We start from the raw sequence: 8158 nt of genomic DNA on the forward strand, positions 1-8158 counted from the left end.
TTGTTTTTTCCCTTGGAGCCCCCCGACCTAAATGTGATCAATTCAAATCCACTTTGACTTTTCTCCCCCATAGTACTGTTTTAAAAAGGCGAATGTATCGCCTTTTACAAAGCCCTTTTGCAGCTAGTACTCTTTTCAGAGCTAGACAGAAGTTTCTAGAACTGAAAAGTTCCTTAAGGATCATCTGGGTTGTAGGGAAACTGATTCCCCAGTGAAGGATCAGTCCCACAGGGAACCAGTGGCCAAGAGGAAACCCAGGTCTCCTGGGCAATTCCGAATTGTATGACTACAACATCTTGTATGTACACACTTTTCCCACCTAAGGACAGCAGGAACTTTCTTTGAGAACAATGTTCCGTCATTATTTCTTTTAAATCAGGGACATGTTAATAACATGGCTAGTTAATTTTGTCTGGAGCATAGGGAGGATAATCCAGTGATTCCAGTTACTCATACTCATGTTGGGGAGGGGGCTTATGCATCGGCGAAAAGAAGGACCTTTCTCCTTCACCACCAGCACCCTAAAAAGTAAAAAGTCAAAAACAGAAACAAACCAAAAAACCAGGCAGAGGTCAAAGTTGCCTCCAGAGGTATTCAGCAAGGGGACAAGAAAGTGGTTTCTAAAAATATACGCTAATCTTTGTTTACCCAAAAGGGTAATTGTTTCCTTAAAGCATGTATTTACCTTTAAAGTCATTTAAAGTATGAAGTGTAGGGAAGTTTTCAAGGAAAACATTTAAGAAACTTAAATTTTTAGGGCCTGCAACTGACTCAGTTTCCCCCTCTTTTTGTTTTGATTCGCATCCCTAAACATAAACTGGCGCATCGGTAACACAAATTGGCAACAATGCATGAACTACTTTCGCATTCATCTTCTCTTTGAAACAATATATCCTGCCTCTGTTAGGAGGATAAGGGGCAGGGACTACCTTGAGAGGGTCCAAGGAAGACGACTTTTGGTTGCTCACAGCAGTAGTAGCTGAGGGACAGACAGCATTCTCTCAGGGGTCAGGTGTGTAACTCTGGGGAAGCTGTCCCGAGAGTCACTTGCTAGAGGAGGCACCACCTCTCATCATGCAAAATCAAGTGTTTATACACTCAAAATTGGGGAAATCAGCTGAGGGGTTTAGGGATGACTTCATAGGGGAGGTGGCTTGGAGCTCAGTTATGGAATTTGGGTAAGATTTAGAAGAGTAACTCCTGTCAGCCAAATGTTACAATTGTGCAAGGTTTCATAGCTTGGCATGTTTGGGGGACAGAGAGTAAATTAGTTTGGCTGGGCCTGCAGGGCTTAAGAAGAGGAATAATTGAAGGTAAATCTGGAGACATGCTGGGGCCCTGAATGTAGTCCATGCTAAGGAGCTTTATTAGTAATAGGGAATTGTGGGAGGTTCCAGAAAAAGGAATGCTTTGATCAAGGTGCTGCTTAGGAGGTTAATCTGGTCCCTGTGTGCAGGATGGATCGGAGTAGAGGCTGTGGGAAAGAAGTTGAGGAATGGCATGATGAAGGTCTGGGCAGGGTAGTGATGTAGAGCTGGATGATCCGGGGAGCACTGATGGGAAGTCCCTACCTACCACAAGAGGTAAGGACAGGGGGAGATGCAGGGGGAAAAGATGAGATCATAAATCATACCTGAAATTACCGAAGCCACTAGTTTACGGGCTCTGGGGAAGTTCCAGTGATTGCCAGGAGACAGAGAAGATTTAGGTGATGTCCAGGAGGTAGCTAGAAATATACACAAGGAGGGGAACTGGTGGTCTGGAGTGGAAGAGATGGGGAGAGGGAAGTACTGGGTGACATAGCTGGGAAGAGCCCTTGGTTCTAGGGAGAGGCAGAGATTGGATTGTGCAGGATCCTTCCTCAGCATTCTGCCAGAGCCAGACCAAGGGCCGCACAGTGATGTCTGAAGGGTCTTGGTTGAGAGATTAAGACACAGGCCCCACTCTCTAAAGCCAAAAAGCATCTGATCAAGAAGAAGGGTAGTAAGAAATGCATACAAATTACTATAAGACAGGTGTAGATGGTGATGGGGTAGGGGAGTGGAGAGGGCAGTGGTGAGCAAGCAAAGAACTGAAAAGACAGAAGGGAGGCCAGTCATATTTGGTTGAGAAGTCCTAGAAAAGTTTCATACAGGAGACAAGTTCAGCATCTTTCTCTTCCACTAGACCTTTAGCTGAGGGCAGGGGCCATGTATGCCTTACTTATCTTTGTATTCTTAGGGTCTAGCATTATGCCTGGCACATAGCAGGTGTTCAGTACATATTTGTTGCTGGAATGGAGTGGCATTTGACTTGGATCTCAAAGGAGAATGGTTGTGAGATATATGTGATGGCGAGGAAGAAAGGCAGGCTGTGCTCTGGGAAGATGATTTGGTTAGATGATGGAAGATCAGGAAAGTGAATGGATACAACTGAAAACTGTGTTGGCGTCAAATCATGGAGGGCTTGAGTGCCCAGCTGAGGATTATTACTAAATTTGCAGTAGCTGTGAGGAGCCTTTGACGGACTTTATGTGGCCAATAACCCAGCCAGAACCCTGTTTTGGAAGAATCTTCTGGCCACTTAGGCAGTTAGCATAGGAGAGGGTTCTGAAAGCAGGGAGGACAGTTAGGAAAGACTGCTGCAGTGGTTCAGGAGGGATATGCAGGGGGCCAAGGATGATATTCTAGGGAACAGAACAGGGGGAAGGAAAATAATGGAGGTAATATACATAGTATTGGGTTGGCCAAATCAGGTTTTTCCATAAGATGTTACCAAAACCTGAACAAACTTTTTGGCCAATCCAATACTTGGTAATTCATACCATTTAGGAGGGAGGGAGGGAGGGAGGGAGAAAGAGAGCGAGCAAGAGGGAGAGAGAAGATTCACCGATAACTTTTATAGCTTGGAAAACCACAAACAGAAATAGCCACAACAAGAAAAGCTGGTTGTGTGGAATGGGGAAGGAGTTGAGAAAAATGAAGAGTTCATTGTGGACCTATTGAGCATAAGGGACCTGCGGGATATTCAGGAGACATTCCACAGGGTATTGTAAATCTAAGTCTGAAGTTCGGGAGAGAGGAGGATCTAATTCCAGCAACGGTGGGCAAGTTGTTGCAGGCCAACCCTTCTGCTTGAAAACAACTAGAAGATCTGGGCAAAGAGTTTAAAAAATCTCTGAAGGCATCAGAGGACTACCAAAGTAATGAGGAGTTGTGGGCCCATGTTTTAGAAGCGGAAGGAAGCCAAGAGAAGTGAGCCTAATGTTTGGAGCCATTTTCCTCTCACGGAGAGTGTTCTGAAAGCAGAGGCTGAGAAGCTGAGTAGAGTTTTCAATAAACAAGGCTGGGAGAATAAAATAGTTGAGGGCCTACCAAGAAGGAGGGGCCCTGATAAATGTACCAGGCTTTTTGTTGGGACCCCAAAGGGCTACACACTAGAAATAAAGGGGGAAAAGGCCTTAGTTGAATTAAAGTGATCCAGGCTTTCTAGCACCCTTAGCTTAGAGCTGCCTGCCAAAAGCAAGAGTGAATTCTCTCTGATAGAAAAAAATTTCATCCAAAAATAAGTAAGTATGAAAGGACAAAACATGTTCAGAAATATTTTCAAGGACAGGCATGCAATAGAAATTCCAGAGGATTCAGAGAATGGAGTTATCAGACCTAGACTTTAAATGAGTTCAAGGGATTAAGATATTGAGAATTTCAGCAGTTTAAAAGTTTGAGAACTAAAATTTACATTATCTGATATTAAGAATTCAATGGATAGGTTTAATAGTGGATTAGACATAGCTGAAAAAAGAATTAGTGAACCAGAAGATACAGCAGAAAAATATCCAAGCTGAAACAGAATCAATAGGATGAAAAACACAGAAAAGAGTGTTAACAACGTGGGATATGAGGGATAGGTTTTATAATGTAATTTTAGCAAGGAGAGTAGAGAAAGAATGGAGCAATGTTACAAGAGAAAATGGCTAAGAATTTCCCAAAATTGGTAAAGGGAATCAAACCACAGATTCAAGAGAATCACCATGAACTCAAAGCAAGATAAAAAATACCCTCCTTAAAAGAACTACATGCCTCTTGTGCATTTTTAAATTGACATCTAAATTTTTTCATAACTTAATTAGTTACAAGGGATATAATTTCTAATATAATATTGATCCTTTCAAATAAAATTATTGCATTGTTCTTTTAAATGTATCTGGTGGCATCTAAATACCATAGTGATTTGATACTCACCATAATCCATTAAAAAATGATAAAGCTTTTCATTAATATTAAGAAATTTCAGATTCTTACTTTTGCTCCATGAACACATACTACCATTCCAACACTTTCCCCTATCATACGTCCTTGTAACAAAAATATGTAATATAATTAACTTTAAAAATATCCTGTGACCATAATAAGGCTCTGAATGTTAAAGTTTTGTTTTGCATTGACATCATTATTAGTAGTATACACTCAAAGCAATAAAATATACCAGAAAGTTTTATGAATAATTACTAAATATGAGTAAATATAAAAAGTAAAATTTTATTAGAACTTCATGTCTTAAAGATCTTGTTGGGCTTATATTATCTATTGCTGTGTAATTAGAATGTAATACCTTAAAATAACACAGTTTCTGAGGGTCAGGAATCTGAGGGGGATCACTCAGGAGGTTATCTCACATGGCTGTTGTGAGGAAGCCTTAGTTCCTTGCTTCCAGAGTGAGTAATCCAAGAAAGAAAGAATGACCAAGACAGAGGCATGTTATCTTTTTAATAACTTTATTGAGGTAAAATTCACATATCATACAATTCACCCATTTAATGTATAGTTCAGTGGCTTTTAGTATATTCACAGAATTGTGCATCTATCAGCATTATCAATTTTAGAACATTTTTATTACCCCCAAAAGAAACTTTGTACTTTTCGTCTCCACTTCTCAGTACTCTCAACCCCCCAAGCTCTAGGCAACCACTAATTTTCTATTTTCTGTCTCTGTAGAGTTGTCTATTATGGACATTTCATAAAAATGGAATTATACAACATGTGGTCTTTTGTGACTGGCTTCTTTCATTTAGCATAATGTTTTAAAGGTTCATCCATGTTATAGCATGTCAGTACTTCATTCATTTTTATGGCTGAATAATATTCCATTCTATGGATATACCACATTTACTTATCTATTTATGAGTCGATGAACATTTGGGTTATTTCCATATTTTAATTATGTATGATACTGCTATGAATAAGTTTTTGTGTACATATATGTTTTTATTTCTCTTACATATACCTAGGAATGAAATTAATGGGTATGTATACCCAGTATATATATTACTGGGTCATATGGTAACTCCGTGTTTAATCATTTGAGAAATGCCAGACTGTTTTCCAAAGTGGTTGTACTATTTTACATTCCCACCAACATTGTTTGAGGGTTCAAATTTTTCGACATTCTAATACTTATTATCTGTCTTTTTTTAAAATTATAGCCACCCTAGTGGGTATGAAGTGGCATCTCGTGATTTTGATTTGCATTTCACTGATGGCTAATGATATTGAGGATCTTTTCATGTGCATATTGGCTATGTGTGTATCTTTGAGAAAATGTATTCAGATCTTTTGCCCATCTTTAAATTTTTTGTTCCCTTTTATTACTGAGTTGTAAGACTTCTTTATATATTCTAATACAAGTTTCTTGTCATATGTGTGCTTTTCAAATATTTTCTCAATTTGTGTCTTTTCACTTTTTTGATGGTTTCCTTTGAGTCACAAAAGTTCTTAATTTTTATGATGGTTATTTATGCTTTTGGAGTAATATCTAGAAACTACTGACTATCCAAAGGCACCTATGTGAGACTGATAAACGTTCTTTAAAAATTCAAAATCAGGAATAAAAATAGGATCACTGGACTTCCCTGGTGGCGCAGTGGTTAAGAATCTGCCTGCCAATGCAGGGGACACAGGTTCCATCCCTGGCCCCAGAAGATCCCAGATGCTGTGGAGCAGCTAAGCTGGTGTGCCACAACTACTGAGCCTATGCTCTAGAGCCCATGAGCCACAACTGCTGAGCTTACGTGCTGCAACTATTGAAGCCCATGTGCCTAGAGCCCGTGCTCCACAACAAGAGAAGCCACCACAATGAGAAACCCACACACCACAAGGAAGAGTAGCCCCCACTCACAGCAACTAGAGAAAGCCTGCATGCAGCAATGGAGACACAATGCAGCCAATAAATAAATAAATAAATAGGATCACCGAAGAGTCTAAAGACATTATAAAGATCATAAAATGATATACAGACAATTGTATGTTAATAAATTTGAAAATGTAAATGAAATAGAGAAATTCCTAGAAAATACAACTTAAAAATACCATGAGAAGAAATAGAACTGAATATTCCTATAACTAGTAAAAACATTTTAATAAATTAAAATGCTTCACACAAAGAAAATTCCATTTGGCATCATTAGTGAAAATTCCAGTCTTCACAAATTCCTCCAGAGAATTTTAAAAAAGAGAATACACTTCTCAACTCATTTTATGGGAAGTGTAATCTTGATACAAAACCCAACAAAGACAGTAAGAGAAAGGAAAATTATAGGTGAAGGCACTCATGAACATAGTTGAAAAAACTGTGAGTGGGAGTAAGATGGAGTAAGCACATTCCTCCTGGTCTTTCCCACTGAATGCAGCTATAAAACCTAGCCAGAATGCACAGAGCAGAAGCCATCTGAGCACTCTGAAAAGTAAATAGTGGCAGGCAAATTGGGGAAGACCAAAATATGAAGCTCTGAACTGGCAATAAATTCACTATTTTTTATCCTCTGGTCCTTCTGCCACTTGACCTCAGACATGGACACAACTATGAAAATGCATGGCAGAGCAGGCTAAGTAAAGCTCTAGCTTTTACTTTTCTCTGGCTGGAGAATCAAAAATTGTAACCCCAGGGAACTGGAGAGCATAGACAGTGAGGCGCTTGGGAGAGTGACCCCATAAAAAATTGTTTACCAATTCCTGAGATCAGCCCCTACCTGTAGTTTAATCTGGTCTTAGCATATAAAAGATTTAGGGAACTGAATTTACCATCATCCAGGTACCAGACTGGCCACTGGGTGGCGCAAACATGGGCCTGATCCAAATACCATTGCAAAATCTTTGAAGATTGGAATGAAACTCTAACCACAGCCCACAACAGGTCGTTTGGAACTTATGTCCTAAAACTAATTAGGTTAATTGCATACAAATGCAAAAATATCACCACTCTTCATAGGATTTAAATAAGACTCAGAGTCTAATGTCACGGTGTACAAAATATTTAAGATACAGTCTAGAAGTACTTGGCATATGGCTAACCAGGAAAATCTCAATTCACAAATAGAAAGACAACACGACAATAGTAAGATGACTTAGATTATCTGACAAAAACTTTACATCAGTTATTATAAAAATGCTGTAACAAGGAGTTGTAAACACTCGTGGAATAAATGGAAAACTAGAAAGTTTCAGTAAAGAAGTGGAAAATATAAAGAATAACAAAATGGAAGTATTTGAACTGGAAATTTTAAAAAACACATTTAAAAACCTCACTGGAAAGACCCCAACAGCAAAATGGAGATGACAGAGGTAAGAGTTACTGAACATGAAGACTGATCAACAGATATTAATCTGAACAGTGAGGAAAAAAAAAGAAAAAAGCTGAAAAGAGCTCCAGGGACCTGTGGAAAAACAACAACAAAAAGTCCAACATTTGTTCCATCAGACTCCCAGAAAGAAAAGAGAAAGAGTGCAGAGCTGGAAAAAATATTTGAAATAATAACAGATGAAAACTTGCCAAATTTGGCAAAGATATAAATCTACAGATTCAAAAAGCTCATTGAATCCCAAACAAAATAAAGCCAAAGAAATTTATATCTAGACACATCATAATAAAACAGCTGAAGGCTAAAAGAAAATAAAAAATCTTCAAAGCAGCCAGACAAAAATAATACATTACCGACAAGGGAACAATGATTTGAATGAATGTTGAATTCTTATCAGAAACCACGAAGGCCAGAGGAAGTGGCACAGCGTTCCTATGGTGTTGGAAAAAAGAACTATCAAGCCAGAATTTCACATCCAGTGAAAATATTTCACCTTCAGTGACTATTTCATGAAGATTTCATAAAGATAAAGTCATTCTTAGAAGG

The sequence above is a fragment of the Hippopotamus amphibius genome, chromosome 2, assembly GCF_030028045.1.
Source record: "Hippopotamus amphibius kiboko isolate mHipAmp2 chromosome 2, mHipAmp2.hap2, whole genome shotgun sequence".
NCBI lineage: Eukaryota > Metazoa > Chordata > Mammalia > Artiodactyla > Hippopotamidae > Hippopotamus > Hippopotamus amphibius.